Here is a 19,053-nt window from a genome sequence, read left to right on the forward strand (position 1 = left end):
AGGGGTCTCAAACTCACCTGCACAAATGCAGTTCAGTAGCCTGCCACTAGCTGTCAAAGTACAGCATTGGTGTGGCCCCAAAAGGACACCCCCTCTTTGTCCAATGCTGGATGGTTAGTAAATAATGTGCGAGTGAATTCCGATGGAAACAGAAATAAATAAGAACAGTACTTTGACACCAGAAGTCCCCTCACTTCCTCTGGTCTGTGACCCAGGCTCACTGAGATGTTGCCTCTAGAGACAGTCAGTTGAGTGTGTGACCCCAGTTCTAAAGCCTAAGAAAGTGCAGGACCTGGACATTTTCCCTGTTCTCTTTTTGCCGCTTTCAGTGGTTGAGGCGGGTGAGGGCCTCCAGGGGGCCACTTGTAGTCCCGATTCCTGGTCTGGAAGTTCAATTTATTATCATTATTTTTAAACAAGCATGTCAATGTCAATCATCTTGTGATGCTGCAGGACAATGAAGATGCTGATTCTTGACTCCTGGGTTACGGTACTGTGATCCAACTCAAGGGTCTGTGATCCAGAAAAGTATTTTGTCTGGAAGTTCCTCTCAACATTTGGGATTTGAATTCCTAATTCCTTTGACTGAATAACGGCAGTGGTCTGCACGAGTCTCCCTCCACCGCCTCCCCCGCTCTCGCTCATATTTCTCCCCCCAATGACTGCCCCCCCCCTCCACATCTCCTCTCCCGCCGCTTCGAAGCACCATAACGGGGAGGAGTCTTCTTCGGGGCTCCTCCTTCCATCCCCTTCATTTTCCTTCACTTGCTCCGGCCTCCACGCGATCTCCTCATCTGTGCGCCAACCTGCCCGCCCGCGGGATGACACGAGAGGAGTCCTTTTTGGCGAGGATCGAAGCGGATTTGGCGATTGGGACGAGGACGCGCGGACAGTTGGCGAGCGGCAGCCGATTGGGGGTCGCATCCCGGACAGAGGCTGGGATTGAACGGCGGTGGGAGGAGGCGAGAGCGGCTCGTAAACACCGCTAGAAAACGGCGAATCGCGAAGTAGACAGCGGATCTCATCCTCCTCCGCCCCCCGCGTCCCTCATCATCCCTCCATCATCATCATCATCATCCGTATCCCTCCGCCTGAGTGAGACGTCTTCATTCCGAGCCGTTTTTGTTGCACGACCAAGTGGAGGAGGAGGAGGAGGAGGGGGGGGTTCGGAGAGGCATCACCCCTGCTGACTGACAGCGTCCTGCCCGGGACCACCATCCGACACAGAAGCAACGACAGGCACGAAAGGAAACCGGCTCCGGCTCGCATCCCAGATGCGATGGCTTAACGGTTCGTGCGGCGGTACCGGCGGACTGGACCCCGAGCAGCTGGGCTCTCATCCACCATGACGCTCTAAGAGACTCACGCACAGATGGGTAAGAAGAGGCTGCTGTTTTCACTCTGATTCGGGCTGAGACCAGGGGTGGGCTTAGTTCGGCCCGTGGCCCCGGGCAGTGGTCACCCACAGAACTGGATTATTTCCATACTTCATGCTTCTGTACTGCTCAGAACCAGATGAGTTTGTGCGGAGGACCTGGCATCTGTGACGACAGGGAACTTGTACATGAGCAATATGTATTTAAAATGGCAACCTTACTCGATTAATATTGTCCCTGAATAAATCAAGGAGTAGAACACGATAAAATATTCCAAAACTCGTATAAAATGAAGTGAAGAAATGATCAATAATGCAAAGGCTTCATCACTATTCTTCAGGTGAAATTTAGACTTTTTTTTAAATCAAATATGTTTGTCTAATTCAAGATGAAATTCACTTCAAATAACTGTTTTGTAGAATAAGAAATATTCAATTACTTTGCATAAAATTACATGTGACGGGGTGAAAGTTTGTCTCTGTTTGCTTTTTTTCCGTTTGATTTTATTTTCTACTTTAACATTCAAAAATGTTTTTTAAGGTGAGTGTTTTATTCCACAACTAACTCATGTTTTTGGAATTGGAATAAAAAGGATATTTTCATAAAAACAGGGAGACTATATCGTCTGTGTGTATATATATATACATATATACACACACACACACACACACACACACACACACACACACACACACACAACACAACACAAACTAGGATGCTTCCCTGATCCTAGTTTGTCTCCCTTTGACTGAGATACCGTCTGGTCAGTGTAACAAAAGTGGCTTCTTCAAGTCTGTGCATTCACCAGTCAATGAAAGTGTGTGTTGAGAGGTGTGTGTGGGGGGGTCTCTCCGTGGGCTGCTGGTTCAGATCCCCAAATTAGGCAGTGAGCAGATGGCCTGCTCATAATAATGGCAGGATTGTTTGTTGACAGCGTTCTTCTGCAATTCAGGTTTCAAACCTTCCGTGTCTCCATCCGATGACTCCCCTCCCCTCCCCCGAAATTAGCCTATTGATCAGCCATTTATTGATCAGCACTCCAGATGCCCCTCTGTGCTACCGCCAATCTTGTTCGCAGCCCTTGAGCAAGACAATTATGCGGTGCGGCACAGCAGTGGCACCTGCCGTCACCAAGGTGTGAGGGTGCGATTCAGCCCCCGTCCGTCCCCCCCTGCAGGAGATCTGAAGTGACGCGACAATTAGTCAGAACTGCAGTACTTCAGCGCATTTGGGGACCTTGAATGTGACTCAGTTAAAAGGAGTGCGTCGCTCCTCGCCCACGGTTTGTCTGGAGTAATTCTGGTTCTGAGAAGGTTGGGGGAACAGCGGGCAACTGTCTTGGATCAGGTGAGAGCAGACACTGAGAAGTAGAGGAGGTGATGAGGTCTGATGGCACCAGTAGGGTGGACTGCACAGTAGGGACAGTGCTGCCCTCCAGGCTTGTAGAGCAAGTGTCCTGTTGAGCAAAGTGTTGCTGTAACGCAATGTATTTCTCAAGTGTGTTGTCCATTTGCAGACTGATGTGAATCAGTCATCTCTTACTGAGATTTAAATACAGGTCCACCTGTCAGACTGTACTCGGGGGTAAGAAGATCTACTCTGTTAACATCTCCAGCAAAGATCGCATCTCATGGGGCGGGGGGGGGGGTTGACCTTTTCTGTGGACATGACGATGATCCTGGGGGACAGAGCTGTTGGCTTAGAGCAACGAAGGGAGCAAATGCGAAGAGAACACAGAGAGGGATTCATGTAAAAAGGAGGAAGGCAAAACAGTGGAACCTGACAGGACACCATGAATGGTGCTTACAAGCTTTGCTTCTCTTTTGTGTCTTTGGAAACTGCAAAGCTCGCGTCGATAATCTGTCCATTCTCACTTTTGACTGAGGCAGGATTTTAACACGTGGATTTTGCTTTCGTAGTACACATTGTGTAGTAAAAACACTTATTTACTGAATCAATTATTTCATTTGTAAAAATAAATATGACGCTGTTGTAATATAATTATGCAATGAGTTAAAAGTTAAATCAATTAATCATTTTTCTCAATAAAATGAAATCGATGCATAAGTAAATTCAGAATTCATCAATAAATTAATGAACATTTCATACATTTCCCATTAAAAATGCTGAATATTTTGTTACTTTTTTAGCTTGGAATGGTAGGTTTCTCATGACTCATTGTGATTCATGGCTGGATTGTTATGCAAATATTGACTGTAGATTTGTGGCCATGAAAGATGCCTTCATGTAGTTCCGCCTCTGACACCAAGTCTGCTCACCGGTGAAATGACTCGGGTGTTTGAATTGCAATCTTTCAAGTGGCTGGTCCTGTTTTTTGGATTGAGGCTTCGTTCGCGCTTCTCTCTTCCTCTCTCACGCTTCCATTCCGCTGCTTCTCCTTTTCACCGCCTGAAACTGAACTTGCCAGTCACAAACAGAAAAAGGCTTTTCTGGCAACGGCACACACCAGACAGTCCGTGAACGTTGGCAGAGCTGATCTGTTGTCTCCCTCGCTCCTCTACATTTTTTTTTGTCTATCTCTCCTTCAATCAGATAGTTGGAACTGCTAGATTTAAGGTTTGTGCTGCTGAAAAACAAGTAACTGAGATGCTCAACTTACACATTGGGTTTGTTATATAACCTTTTATCGTCAGTGACACTGGTGCCCACCAGGGGGCTTTGTAGGGCAGAGAATATAATGACGTGGAAAGCTGTTTCCAGTGTGCAAGCACTGAACCACACTCATGAAGAACCTGTGACTCCATTTGCCTCAGGGAGCCTGAAAGTCTAAAGGCCCATTTATGCTTCCTCACGTCCGAAATTGTACCCCTCTGTTTGAAACAATATTACTGTCACTCCATGTGTTCTTTACGTTGGCATTGCTGTTCACCAATATATCCACCAGAGGCCCACAGTCAAAAGTGAATGGCAACGACTAACTCGAAAACCAACATGGCGACTGTGGACGAAGTATTGATAACGTACCTCTTGCACAAAAGAGGAAAACGGAGGCAGTGCTGTAGCAGGCGGGGGTTGGTGACGCCATTAAATATATCGCAGCTGGAGGACGGAGAGTTTCTGCCATTGTTATGTCTTCTTCGTGTTTCATTGGAGCTATTTATCGGGTTGTAACAGCAACACTGCCCCCCATGGTTTCCAGTGGTACTGCTGCGTTTGGTCTGTATCTGTGAGCTTTGTGGAAACATGCAGAAATACGGACGAAATCAATGCAGTTGTCCGAATCCAGATCTGTACATAACATAGAGCATTAGCGCACCTTGAGTACTCCATTTGTGCCAATGCTGAATCGCACATGTCCGATTAAGTCGTTCATTGATGTGAAGTGATGCACCCTGAATTTCAGTAGTTCCCATTTATGTTGTTGTTGGAAGTGTGCTCTGACAAATGGAATCACACGCCAGTTATTGGTAGCTGTTTTACATGACCAGGTCCCAGTTGATGAAGACCCAATCGTCGGGGTTTCAGACAGGAAGTTGTTCAGACGCCTCTGACTCAAGTATCAATAGAGTCCCTGAATTGCACATGTTCGATCTGCTCTGTTGAGCTAAGAAAGCCATGTTTGGCTGGAGCTGCAGGGACCACTGAGTCGTCGTTCTTTTGGAGGATTGTGAGGAGATTGTTAGAGTCATAGATCCACTGAATCGCACACTTAAAAGGAATTGGTTCTGACGCATTGAGTGGCTGAATCCCACATAAGTCGTCTGATAAGTAATAATGCCTTCATTTCATCTTCAGTATCTGCAATTCAAAGCTGATTTTACATTAAACTATGTGGAATTGCTCTCATTTTGGTTGCAGGTTTGACTTCACTGATGAAGAGAGTTTTCTAAGCGCCATTTATTTAGGGATCTTAATTGCGACACTGTGGTGGAGTGTGAGAAACAGCAGGCGGTGTGCGGCGTTGACCGAGTGTCTTTAAGAGTGTGTTATTATGGCAAATGTGGTCCGGGAGACACTTAGTGGAGCAGAAACCACGCAGAGGAGGTTTTTAGTGCTTCAGCAGGTGTTCGTCTCATCGGCGGAGGGCTCCACCGCCGCGTTAGCATCTTTACTGCCTGCAACGAGGCGTCGGTCCCATCAACGTCAACGTTTTCTATCGCAAATGAAGCTTGTTTAGCTCACACGCTTTGCTCTTTTTTTTCCTGCTTTTTACCCGCCATCACGAGTGTGTGTTTGTTCGATGCACGGCAGCAATTTTGGTTGCAAATGAAGTTTACTGCAGCCTCTCATGAGAAATGACTGCAGTCCCTTCCAGTTTTCCTCTCCCCCAGTCACACCTGTTCCTTTCCTGTAGTTCTTCACCGCGTCCAGCCCTGAATCGGCTCATGGATCGAAAGTCTCCGCAGGTTGGATCGGCAATTTACGATCCGTCAAAAGCGCAGGTATCCGAGCCCGATACTGGATCGGATCAGTCACATCCCCGGTTGTTTGGCTTCATCTTTCCAACTTTAGAGAGGATAAACTATTGTCCCAGTGCCAATTTTAAAAGCCAAAAATCAATTGTTTTGAAATTGAAATCTGCATCCGCACATGTTGGCAAAGATTTCTCTGACTTGGAAACACTGTACTGGAGTCTGATGGCCAGCAACATCATCGATAGTGACCAACCGTGAAAGAAGACAGGCTCTGCTATTACACGATCCGCGCATCACTCTCCGCGGTAAAGGGAATTCTCTGTACTTGTGCTACAAAAATATCGTCTTCACACGTTACAGGAGCAACATGTGAGCTTTCAGAGTCAAAGTAAGTGGGCTGAGGTGCTGCTGCCTTTTATGTTCTGAGCGCGGTGATGATATTTTTATCACTGCAGCTTGTCAGGTTAGTGACAGTGTGACTTTGAGCAGATCCGACTTCCAGCCTTCAAACCACCTTATGAGACCCTGAACCTGGAAGGTGTATGGAATGAAGCAAAACATGAAATGTACAATTTCTGAGATCGTTTCGTCCTTTTTTCAGCTGCGTTTTTTCCTTTTTTTGTCAGCGATGGGATCTGCAGGACGCTCTGGGAGAGTGGTGAACAGAATATAGGACTGTGTGTGTGTGTAAAACTGCATGCTCCTGTGAGCATTTTTGTTTTATTATTATAAACATGATGCCATTCATAATACAGAATTGAACTGAACACAGTATCTGGAAACGAATAACTGTCTTATCAAGTGGATATAGCAACTGAGATTTAAGGCACGGAAACAACTGACGTCGCTGATGTGCTTATTAAGCTAACTAAGGATAGCTTGGTTCATATTGTAGCTGCTATGTCAAAGGGTAAAATCATAGTCAATGAAGGTGTGATGTCATGGTATAGCTTATGCAATGTTGCAGTTGAGGTGATCAGGTGGCCGAGACTTCCAGATAGGTGCAAGTATTGTGGCAGCAGAGTAGACCGCAGACTGTGGTCACAGCAAGGAATTATTGTGTCCAGACTTTTTAAAACGCATGTAGACAGTTTAATCCGACTACTGGAGCGAGATTTGAATTTCTCTTTGTCAGACATTGCCACCAGAATAATGTGGTTAATAGCTGGACTAAGCTAGCATGCAGCTGAGTAGCTCGACTATGGTTGGACTGGGTAAACAAACTCCTCGGTTAATACTCAACACACAGTCTCATGATTTCTAATAACCTTGTTTGCGTTCATGAAGTCGTGCAGTGTGTTTGTTCCTCATTCCTAGCCGATGTCCATATGCCGATATCAGACACCCGAGACAGTCCACATATAACATTCTTGTGACACATACAACAAAGTCTCCAGAAAATTTGACTTTATTCAGGAACGTGCTATTTTTTTCCCCAAACCTGTCAAAGGGAGTGTGTTGACGATGACAACTCCATTGTAGTGCCGGCGTTCAACCTCTATGGTCATAGGAACCAGAAGGACTGAAGAGTTCACCCCTTGTCGTTGACAGCTCAGGTGAAGTCGTAGCTCTGACGTAAACAAGTTTGAGGTGAGGCCATATATTGCAATGCAATATTGTAGCTCTTACAGTTGTGTAAGGGGAATTGGGCAGCAGTTATTGTTGCATATTAATTTTAAACTTTGACATGCATGAGGTGTTAATCTGATTGACGACTTAACTGAGGTGCTAACAACCTTATGGCTGATGTAGCGCTGAAACGGGGAACATCGTAATGGAGAAGCAGCTGACCCAGCAGTAGGCAGCAGCGTGTTTCCTGGGGCGCTGAGTGGTGTGCAGTGTTTGTGCGTCCCCGCGCTGCTACGATTCCATCCTGCTGCAGAGACGCTCCACACTGCGATTGCTTTGACTTGACGGCAGATCGGGGTCACTGGCAAAAATGGAGGAAATGAAGTCTAAGCAGAAGCACTCCAAAATGTGATTATTTTTTCAGCACGTCTCCTCGATGAGCCGTGTCGGGTTCTTTCCTCACCACCCTTCAATGCTTCTTTGCTAAGATTTTAAGAGCACACAGCGAGAGGACAGGATGTCAAGCTGGCACCAGTGTGACGTCGTGTATCACTCGACCTTTGCTCTAAATCCTCCTAAAGCCGCGTATAGGTCCAAGCAAATAACGTATAATGTAAAATATGTTGTATTATTATCAGAGGATTAGTCGGCGGGCGACACCTCTGATATAAAACTTCTCCCAAGTCTGTTCTCCTTTGCTAAAAAACTGCCTTAACTGGGGATATCTTTATCATGTTCCTGACCCACTTTCTTCATCACTTTACTGTAGTAAAAGAAACATTCCTATAATGTTGTATTATGTATTATCTGATTCAACCTTGTCTTTTGACTTATAAATACAACACCAACATGATAATCGCCACAACACAGTATACATTCAATGGCTTCTTGATCAGACCTATGGCCTCAGCCAGTTAAGTTGCTAAACAATAATAGCTTTGATGGAAACATGGCCGGTGACGTCGTCATGACAACAGCACTTCCCATTCTCTCTCCCATGCCATAACACATTGGCGTTAGTATGTTGATGCAGAAGTTATGAACTTTGGTTGTAGGATGTGTAACAGTGTTTTTTCATTCTTTCTTTTCTCCCCCCAAAGATTGTTTTAGATCCGTCTGCTTCACGCAACGACTTGCGCGGTAATAAAAACCATGTGGGAGTTCATAGACCTCAGCATTTCTGCTGTCAACATGGAGATGATGGACTTTGGTTTTGTTGCTCGAAAACCATTACACTGAGCTTAACTCCCACAAGCAGTAAACAGTAGGACAAACACAATTGAATGAAGACGTTGTAAGCCACTGTAACTATGGTGTCATTACAGTAATAGATCAATGCTTTATGAAGCAGCAGGCTTCGTAAAACATTAAAGTTTTAATGTGAATGAACCAAATGATTGACACGTTTTGTTATATAAACAATGCAAACGCTTTGTAAGTTGCACGTTTCAACTGGGTCTTTTGTTCCCAATAGTTTCCTAAGTTATGCGAGTGTTCAACCGCCCTTGATTCCGACTACAACAATGGAGCTTTGCTACCAGGAGGTGGGTTGGGGGCGTCCTCAGGGGTGTTAGCCTGGCAGTGCTCTGGCTTCAGTGCGACACATCATCAGTTGTGCACACCACAACTGGGGTGTTTCAGGCTTTCCTCACAATATGCCCTCGCACCCGGCACCCACTGCAGGCTGTGTGTGTTTGTCGCACTCCGCTTCTGCCCCAGTTAAAGGCTGCTGCATAGGATAGCTCCTTGCTGCACGATGATCTTTCTATCAGACTGATATCTGATTCCAAACCTCATTCGAACAAAGCCCCTGCTGCCCAGTGGACACACAAACGCTTTACAACAAACACAAACGCTTTATCTCCCTTGCAACTGTGGGCTCCGCGATGAAGACTCGGTGGCAGAATTTGGGACAAAGGACTTGGAGTTGGTGGGTTGCTGCAATCTTAGGGAAGTTGCGTCTCTGACCTAAGTTCAATTGCGTTTCCCAAAATGTGAAGTTATTATTGCTGATAATCTCAGGTTCATGTTTACACACAAGTAAATGCCACTCTGACCCAGACATGACTCGTCCTCTGACAATGATTCTCACTGTAAGGATTGGATGGTGTTGACTCTACCATATTACAAGTTTGCCACATGCCCCTGCCTTCCAAGGGAAGACATTCAGCTCACGCGGTTCATCATTCCAAACCCTGTACAGAGCTGCATTATACAGATACGTTCAAGGTCCTGCCCCTAAGGCTACCACAGACTCTCCTAGTTAAGTCATTGACCTTGTAAAGGAGAGAAACTCGAGATCATCATTTTTCTGACTTGACCACCTTCATTCATACACACTGATACAGTGGATATTCTTGTGATCGCCTCAGTAGAGCAACCCACTTCTGATATGCCCAGCGAGTGGCAAGCAACTACTGACAACAACACTCCAAGTTAGCACAGTACTCAACGCTCAACAACTAGAACCTTTGGCTGGAGGGTCCATCATGTCCGTGCTTCACCGCCTCTCAGGCCACTCCCAGAAAGATTCATTTAGAAACCCGTACACACATCAGATCCACCGGAACCAAAGGTTTTCATTGGCCCAGATCGAGTACCTGAATACCCATCTGTTTTTGCCTGTAACTTTGCACCGCAGTCATTTCTTCTTTTCTCCTCCCCTCTCTTGAAACCTGCTGCCAGCTCTCATTGTAGATTTCCATCCCCCAGGTTGATGGTTTTGTTCCCCTCTCATCCTCTGCTGCCTGGAACAATTGAATGCCATTGCAGCCCAGTTGCGCCCACCTTGTGTTCATTTGGCAGTTTTTGAGTGGACAAAAAAAAAAGGAGTCCACGAGCTGATAAAGTTGTTTTGCTCCTGAAATGCCAGGGTTGTGCTGACACCCCCTCTCCACAGTGGTGTTTGTGTCCAGGTGGGCACGCTGGAAAAGTGCTGTGACGCTGCGGTATCTGTCCCACTTAGCAACCCCCTCACACGTCTCTCTGTCTCACACACAGACTCATCTGGTAGCCGGGGTCTTAAAGGGGCAGCGGTTGCGATGATGAAGAATGAGTTTGGGATTTCACAGGTCATACTGGCCACGTCTGGGCCTCTCGAAGTCTTCAAGTGCAGTCACAGCTGACAGACCAGAACCTTCTCCCTGCCGAGCTGTAAGCCTTAACACTCTCGTCTTCTAAATATGGCCATGTCTTCCTCCCTTCCCCCCCACATCCACACACTTTGTTTGCCGTCTGACAGTTCGACACAGGAATAGAAGAATGTCCTTGGCCATGTCTCCCCCCCTTCACCTCCTACTCACTGGCCTTTTTCATCTCTAGTCCCATGCGCACACTTGTTAGAAAAGCGTCACCCTCACATGTGTGTTTTAAAGCAACCAAGGCTAATTGTGACTCCAGAATTTCATTGTCGGGATTTGATTTATAGCCCAACTCAGCATTTTGTTTCAGTGTTAGATGGAGTCTGCAGGAAGGTTTGGAAATGACGTTGAAGAGATTTATTTTCTCTCAACTGTGGTTGGTGTCAAGGTGGTGAAAAAGGGTTAGTTCTGACTCAGTATCTCTCTTTAATTCGTCTGGATTCTGGTGTTCATTGAAGAAAGAAACTTCCTCATGTAGATCTGGAAAGTGAGGAACAGTTACAAGGTGGCCACGTGAGGTTCCCTGGCTGACTCATGGGGGTCAGTTTGTGTTTCGGAAATAAAGCTTTGAATGAAGGAGAGTGGACAGGAAACGGTGAGGCTAAAATTGGAGTTCTAGTCGATGGTGGTCGGGATTGGGTTACGCTTGTCCAGATGAGGAAAGATAAATGGCCGAGTCATTTTTTCCAAGTCGTGTAGAGGGAGTGCATTGTCAATGCAGGCTTTAACTGCGTCGTGGGTGGAAAGGAATTATGTATGATATGAATTGCGGAGGCTCTTTTGAGCCATTCGTGTCCAGTAGGTGAAAATCTACAAAATTCACTTTGTGGTAGAATTCAGTTTGAAACCATAGCTACTGCACATGCTGATGTAAACGTTGCAGTGCTGACAGCTTGTGAAGTGATTTGTAAAACAAACTGCGGCAAGTCTTGTATAACATCGACTGAAGTGCGGGGAAGAGTAAATAAAAGAAAAGCAGATATGTCAGTAAAGGCCAAGGTTTGATATGACGGCAGCTCGGAGGAGGACTCATGATTCATCTTCCACTTTTTTTTTTTTTTACTGGTGAGTCGAGTCCTCCGCTTAAGGCAGCCCACGGAATTATTGTTGAGACTTGATCAAAGGATGTGAGGAAGATGGATGGATGCAGGGAATTGGATGAGCGCGAGACATTTTCATCAGGATTAATCTGCACAGTCTCATCTGGGAGAGTAGCCAGTGTTTACAGAGCACCCGGTCATAAACACAGCCGCTGCCTCGAGAGACGGAGGAGAGTTAATCCTGGAATTCCAGGAACTCTCTCAGGAATGGGACGTCAATTCACAATCCCATTACACTATTTTTTTGGGGGGGGAAAGATGCAATGGAGCTCTGAAAGTGCGGTTCAATGAAACTTCATGAGCCCAACGATAAATGATAAAATGGCTACCATCCAGTAATGATTGATATAGCCCAGCCATTCCTTTGTTTTATTTGTAGATGTGCTGTTCATTCTTAGTAAAAAGTAAACCTATTGTTTTGCAAATACCTGTTTCATATCGTTGACCACCAGACGGCATCCTGGTGCTGAGACTCCTTGGCTCCTCTTACACTCAAATTTTCCGTACGCAAAGTTGCTGAATCTAGTGTTGCAGTCAAGACCACGTATTCTGAGAAGACCAATGCCTCAGGAGGCCAAGACTTGGAGGACCCGAGAGCGAGGCAAGACCAAGGCCTAACTGAGGACAGAAGCTTGAAGGCCCATTTTTGCTCAACGTTACATACGGATCTGGATACAAGCCTTCTGTCTGTGTTAGGTCTTCCTCCCCTGTTGCCTCACCATCTACAAGGCTTCCTCTGTTTCTGTGCGAGAGGTACATTGTCAGTACTTCTTCCACAGTGGCCACGCTTGTTTTGGGAACTCTTTTTTTGTCATGATACAATTCAAGCGACTGTTATTACCCATAACTACCTCCCTATGGAGGGCCTTCTTTAGGGTTGATCCACAGATGCATTCTGTGCAGCTGTTGTAGGTGGTGGTGTTTGTGAAAGCATAATGAGGTTGGGAAAGCAGCGGCAAAAGCTAAACCAAAAAACAGGATAATTCAGATTTCAAAACAATCAAATATTCTCGCTTCAGTATTCGACTGTGATGAAAAGCCCCGTGTCAGCAGATTGGCAGCGAGGCAGGAAGACCCGCAGCGAGGCAGTCAGACACTGGAGCACATTCAGAGCGGGACGAAAATTGAAAAAGACAGGCAGGGGGTGATGGGGAATTGGAAAATAAGAGGTAAAAGTGCACGGACTGCGTTTGACGCAGATGAAAATGTGAGCAGAAAATGAGTTCTCTGGTGACACTGCTGCCTTTATTTATTCTTTCCATAATTCAGGAAAGATGAAAAGAGAAAGGATTTTGAAGGCTGACAGTTATTGACTTGACTTGAGGTTTTGGCCGAGACAGCAGTTTGGCTGAGCGGCGTTCCGGAATTAGCGGGTCATATTTGAGCTTTCTAGGCACCTCACCGCCGCAGCGCCTTTCCAAAACAACAAACATTAGCGTCATCCTTGCGTCCGTGCCGGAATGTGTCTTTAGCTTCGTCTGTTTACCGCTTAGTAATCAGCGACTCTGTTCAAACGCCATACAAGGCTGACAAACTACTGTTATTATAACAGATCATTTTAATGGTGACACTGTCATAACATTAAAATTAAATAACAAAGTACTTGTTTGATTGTACTGTGAAGGTCTGTGGGCGCCAAAGCAATGTCTCTATTGTGCATTTCCCGGTTGAATTTGTGAGACAAGACGAGGCAAACTGCGTTAATGTATCAGAGAACAAGACGTCTGTTCATGCTAGTACAGTGCCTGCTATTGTGTGTGTGTGTGAGAGAGAGAGAGAGGGCGAGAGAGAGGCAGCTCAGTGGGGTCAAGTAAAAGCATGGGCTTCTCTGTGTGTTTGTGTCATCTATCCTTGTGTGATCTGGGAACATTTGGGGATACCTAAGCTTCGTTTGTCTCCCTGTGGCTGCTGAACAGGCCGTCCTCAGTTCATTCTCATGAGAAGATCTGTGCTACTAAGTTTGAGTATGGGTTTTTTTTCCCTGTTAATTTCGAGACTTCTTCTTTCCAGTTACGAAATAGGGCAACACAAAATTAGACAGAGCGAAGACCTCGGGATATTTTTGGATGAAAGGTCTTATTCATTTGCGTATATAAGGACTCCGGCCTCAGAACATGCTGTAAACACCCCGCACACTTCTTGTGGAGTGTGTTGCAAGGCGTGGACGGCGAGGGTGGAGAACCAGCGTAGCTCAGGTTAGAAACAACACAGCCATCAGCACCTCTGAGTTCCACATGGCCTGGTTTGTTTAAGGATACATCTAAAGAAAACTGCCCTTCTCAGTGCTATATCTGCCAGTCTCACGTGTGTCAGCACCATCACGTTCCAAAAAAAAAAAAAAAAAGAAAGGTCCTGCCCACATGAGCAGGACTGCTGCTGTTATCTGCCACAGTTCTTCAAGTTTCCCACTCTCCAAAGCCGTACAGGGGTGAAACAGAAGTGCTTTGTGCTAGTTCTGTGGGGGTCCTGCGATGTCCCCTTATGCTCGCCTGTATACACGGAATTCCAGGCTATAAAGTGCAACGCAATATTAGCTGCACCCACTGAATTTAAGAAGGAAAACAGATCTTGTTCATACATAAGTCACACTGGTCTATAAGCCGCGGGTGCAGTGGTGCTGTCTGCCCCGTAGAAAGGTCAGTGGTGCAGTAAAAATGCACGAGGATCACTGCTACGCTAGTTTTGAAAACTGGGTCCATCATGGAGACTGACTCATGAAACGAACTGGGCAATGTTCTGTACTTGAATCAAGAACACCTTTCATTGACATTAAAGCCCTCAAAATGAGCACTTTTCGCCGCCTGTTGGCAGTTCCGCCCACAGAGGCGATCACCTGGAGAACCAGAAACACGAAGCAGCAGCTCAGTCTAACTTTGGTGTCGGAACTTTTGAGCACGTTAAGATCAATAAGTATGTGACAAGGCTCAATATTTTGGCAGCATGACGCCCTTTAGCCTGTAAAAATCATATATTAGCCGCGACGTTGTATACGCCACAGGATCCAGATGGCGGGAAAAATGTAGCATCTAATAATCCAGCAATGACGGTTGTTTCTATACCCCTAAGACCATGTATGTAGGGCATACTGTGAACACAGTGAACTCGTACTCAACTTCAACGCTTCAAACCGATTCTCGTAAATAAGTTAGCCTCTTACCTTTCACTGAACAGCATTTATTGGTAAAGCATTTTTACTGTTGTTCCAAGGCGCACCGATGCGCTTCTCAGGGAAGAAGCTGGTGGATTCTGGTGGACATTTTCTCCAGAGGCCTCGACGTCCTCCCAGGAGGTTGGCATTGGGAAGGGATTGATTCCAAGATGAAGTTGGTGGGATGGTTGACTGGAGCACCTGTGTTCAATGTTTGTTTGTTTGCTTCTTCAATGTTTCACTACTCTTATAAGTGCAACACAGTGGTCAACCAACCTTACCCTAATAACAAGTTAAGTGACGTGTGTGTGTTGCTGTGTGTTCACCTTGGCCCGCCACCCTGTCTCCATGACAGTGCTGTTGACACACAATAAGGTCCATTCAACTCTGCACCCCACCACGTCTTGAAAGGTTCTGTTCCACATCCCCTGGTGTGCCGATAGAGCGCTAGTGTGTGTGTGCGCGCGAATGATACACTCACGCACTTGGCACACAGCCACGTAATCCCCGATGAAGCTGTAGTTAAATTCCTATTACACAGATGTAATACGGTAAGAGAGGGCCGCTTCAGCCGTCTCGTGACTCGGAATGAGCACAGACCTTAATCACGTCACTCTAACCGAGTCAAACATGCAAATGGTAGCTAAAGCTTGTCATTAAGGAGGCTTGGTCAAGCTAGGTTATGCTAATCTGGCTACATTTGCCAATTAAATATCACGCTGGCAGCAGATTCCAATGTCACCTGAAGGTGACTGATGTATTTTGAGACGACATACACGACATATTGAATACAAGTTACCGATGAAGTTCACTGGTGCCGATTGTGCAGTGGAAGATGCACACAGTGTGACTAGCGACAGCTACACAATAAAAAAGGCTTGACTATTGTCGGCCCCACAATGGGGGTCACAGCCCGGACGTTTTCAGCGGGAAGTGCTGGGGTGGCGTCAGCTTATCTAATGGTGGTAATTAAAGGACAATGCCAGGTATTTTTAACGTGATGAGTTTTCCGTCTGTAGCGGGGAAGGTCGTCGCTGGAATGCCTCCGAGTCCCGATGGTTGTTTGTCGCTATTGTGTGCGTTGAATTGCTGCTAATGTGGTTACAGGTTGATGACAAAGTGGGCTGTGACTGGAATTTGAGCAGCACTCTCCTGAATACTAATGCTCCCCTAAAACTGGGTGAAACTGATGCTCTGCTTCACTAAGGCCGATTCTTTTACGCCACATACTAACAGTAATGATATGATAATAATAAAGCAATGCAGTTTTATTTCAGCTTTACACGTATGATGGCCTTAAAATCCTTGGATATTTTTGCTATTTCTTAAAATTGTTGGTCCATCTGCTCCAGGCTGGATTTAGAGAACAGGGGCCCCAGTTTCGCCTGGGGGGTTAAGGGCGGTACAGGTGGACAACATGCCAGCTTTCTCTTCCCCTCACCATCGTCAGAAGTCCCACCAGTAACAGTGGTTTTCCATGCTGCGTCAACCAATGTCAGTGTCACGACTCTCTAGATGTGGTCACCCGAAAACAAGTATGGCAATGGTGAAGCCGCTGGTCCTCAAAGGCATGAGTATCGGTGTATTCCGATCTAATTCAGCAAAACTACAAGGGCTAAACGGGCTTTTCAGGGAAACCCGTAAGATGGCGCTACAGGTAGGGCACCATACTGGCACTCAGGATTGGAAATTTAGGGCGTGCCTCTGAAAAATCATGGCGTCCAATGTCTCATGTTTTCCAGTTTTGGGGCGTCCCAAGGCTGCTGTGGTTGATCTGTTCGGAGAGGGAACATTATAGGTGGAGGGCAACTTCTTGAGTCTCAATTCACACTCTGCTCCGGTTCAGTTCAGTCCAATTCTCGGTGTTGAAGGCGCCTTGCAAACAGATGGTGCGCAGATTGCAAAATGAAATTCTCCATGACTCGCCGCCGAGCCGTCCAAATTACACAACTGCTGGTCTGATAACTTTTAATCGGGTCTTTGTTCGTCGCTTGTCAAGCAGACTCGTCACACATCAGACATGAATGTTCAATGGAAATTAAACAATAGAGAACGCAAACACACCTGATAAGGGAAAAGGTCTTGATTAAAATTTCAAAAAGAAATTCAGAACGGCAAACGGCACCAAAATGAACGACCCAATGTGTTTCTTTTCAAGCAATAATGAAATAAAAAATATGTAAAAATAAAAATAATAGTGTAATAAATGTGAATGTGTTCCTATTGCAATATTTTAAAATGTCAAAATGCAATAGAAAGAAATGTTCACAAATGTTCACCAATACAAAACAAATACAAAAGGGGGGAATTAAGTGTAATAAACTGTAATTGTTATCATTTTAGCTGCGTGTTTCCCCTAGTGGATAAATGCAGGTCCGAGCTGTCGGTAGGTGAGAGGAGTGATCTCTCTTAAGTGCCCCCTGTCACCCCAAGAGAAAAACCAAAAGTCCAATGTTCACAAACAGACCACATGCTCTCGGGTACCTGACTGACTGACTTGCTGGTTCCTCCCCCTCATCACCGGGACTCTCTCAGTCAGCCGGGACAGCTCCGAACTCCACTTGTGATTGCAGGATGACAGTTGAAAACTAATCGCTGCCGCAGATTTCCCTGTGTCAACTCCATTCTCCGTGGCGCTTTGCATCCAGACTGAGGAGCTCATTTGTTTACCACCCGAGTATTTGTTGGTCCTATTTTTACTCCACTCTGCAAACAGCGTTATTCAAGTCAACGTGTCAACTCCACTCTCCGCTTCCTGGCTGAGTCACAACCGACAAAAATGTCCTTCACAAACATGCCGTGAAAATGTACTTTTCCCATTTTATTGAGTTTATGCAATACGTTTTTGTGTTGCCGTCCGATGAGAAACTTCCTCTCTTTCTACCGTGCACTAGTTTTCCTACCCCAGTTCCGTCAAGCCATCTCTATTTGCATGTCCTATTAAGCTCTCTTCAGTCAAGTCCGACCTGTAAGTACGTTATTCTAGCCTCTCCTTTTCATGTATTCTTCGACAGTGTTCTCTCTTGTGTCGCGGTACTCTTTGTCTCTCCTGACCCCTCTCTGGCCTGCTGTCCTACATTTGTCCAACCATCGACTTCCAAGGTCGTGTCGCTGGGCCGACAGCCTGTGCAAGAAGCCCAAGAAACCTAGCAGGTCCCTAGCCTGTGCTAGGTTCCTCCTGTTGCTCTGCAGCTTCATCTTCTTCATCATTTTTTGCATCCATATTTATAACCTGCTATGCCGTCTGTAGCACCATGATTCTAATCTCCATGGTTTGCTATCATGACTGGTGATGGCCCTTCGTCCTGTCATTTCTGGCCCTGCGCGATTGCCTTCTTTACAATATTTATGTCCCATTATAGCATGACAGTTTTGTCACGTTTTGTGGCGCGTTTATTTGGTTCCGCCTTTAGTTTTTTTAGTCAACTTTTGAATAAGGTACCCAACTTTGATGGTCTGCGAGTGTCAACAAAGTTTTGAAGTGAGACGTCATGTTAGCCATTAGCTCTGTTAGCGCTCAGTGTTGGCGTTGCGGGACTGACAAGGAACAAGCTATCGTTCTGTCCTGAAGGCGTGAGGTCAAGTTAGAGGTGCATCAGGTTTAAAAACTACTCGGTGTTGCGGCATCTTCACTGTGAGTGTGTGTGACAGGAAGAGTGCTCAACACATAGATCTATAGTGTATAGACACAATGTGACCAAATCCATGTCATCTCCTCTGCGTTCTACTAATGTCAACATGTTCTAGATGTTCATGATTTAATGTCATCATATCACGCCCCTCTGTCTCCAGACAAATGAAGTGAAACTGGATCATTTCTCGTGGCTCACCCTGACACGGCACACTGGCTTAGCCTACGGTGTCCTTTCATATACCTTCCTTGGTCGTCCTGTCAAATTATTCACACCAACAAAGACGGCGTGTGCTGCACAACATTGCATGCCACCACCTGACTTTGATGACGTCGACCACCATCCCCTCGTGTTTGCGCCAAATGCGCCAAGCCTCTGGAAGTGATGCACATAAATAGTACAAGAAGTAACTGGAAAACATGTCTTTATTTTTTCACAAGTTGTTTTAGTGTTTCACTGACGGCAGTGAGGACAGTTTAAATATCCCGCAACTCCTTGACCTTCGCTTCGATGTTGCACCTCCCAGGATCAACCAAGGACAAAGAGGAAACTATCTACTACAACTTCTACTACTACTTCGACAATCACTTTCCTAACTGTAGGATAAACTGTGATTCACTAACTGAAGCAGGCGTCTTATGTGTCTCCGCACACTTTTGTGCGTTTGCCAGCCGTAGTGTGCTTCCCTACTCCGTTTTATGAATGAGCCTCA

At 45.9% G+C, this 19,053-nt stretch overlaps 1 protein-coding gene across 2 annotated transcripts in view; it reads left to right on the forward strand.

The window, feature by feature from the left end:
- The first annotated feature begins 727 nt into the window (after window positions 1–727).
- Window positions 728–19,053, forward strand: part of mgat3b (beta-1,4-mannosyl-glycoprotein 4-beta-N-acetylglucosaminyltransferase b) — a 52,989-nt gene continuing 34,663 nt past the window's right edge. Inside the window, exon 1 of one of the 2 annotated variants that reach the window (XM_053855068.1) lies at window positions 728–1,376. The gene's annotated coding sequence lies outside the window, so the exon portion shown is untranslated. Of the gene's footprint in view, window positions 1,377–8,936; window positions 10,475–19,053 lie in introns of those variants that run through there. The other variant, XM_053855069.1, reaches the window with a different exon arrangement.

This window comes from Synchiropus splendidus, chromosome 2, assembly GCF_027744825.2.
Source record: "Synchiropus splendidus isolate RoL2022-P1 chromosome 2, RoL_Sspl_1.0, whole genome shotgun sequence".
Classification (NCBI taxonomy): Eukaryota; Metazoa; Chordata; class Actinopteri; order Syngnathiformes; family Callionymidae; genus Synchiropus; species Synchiropus splendidus.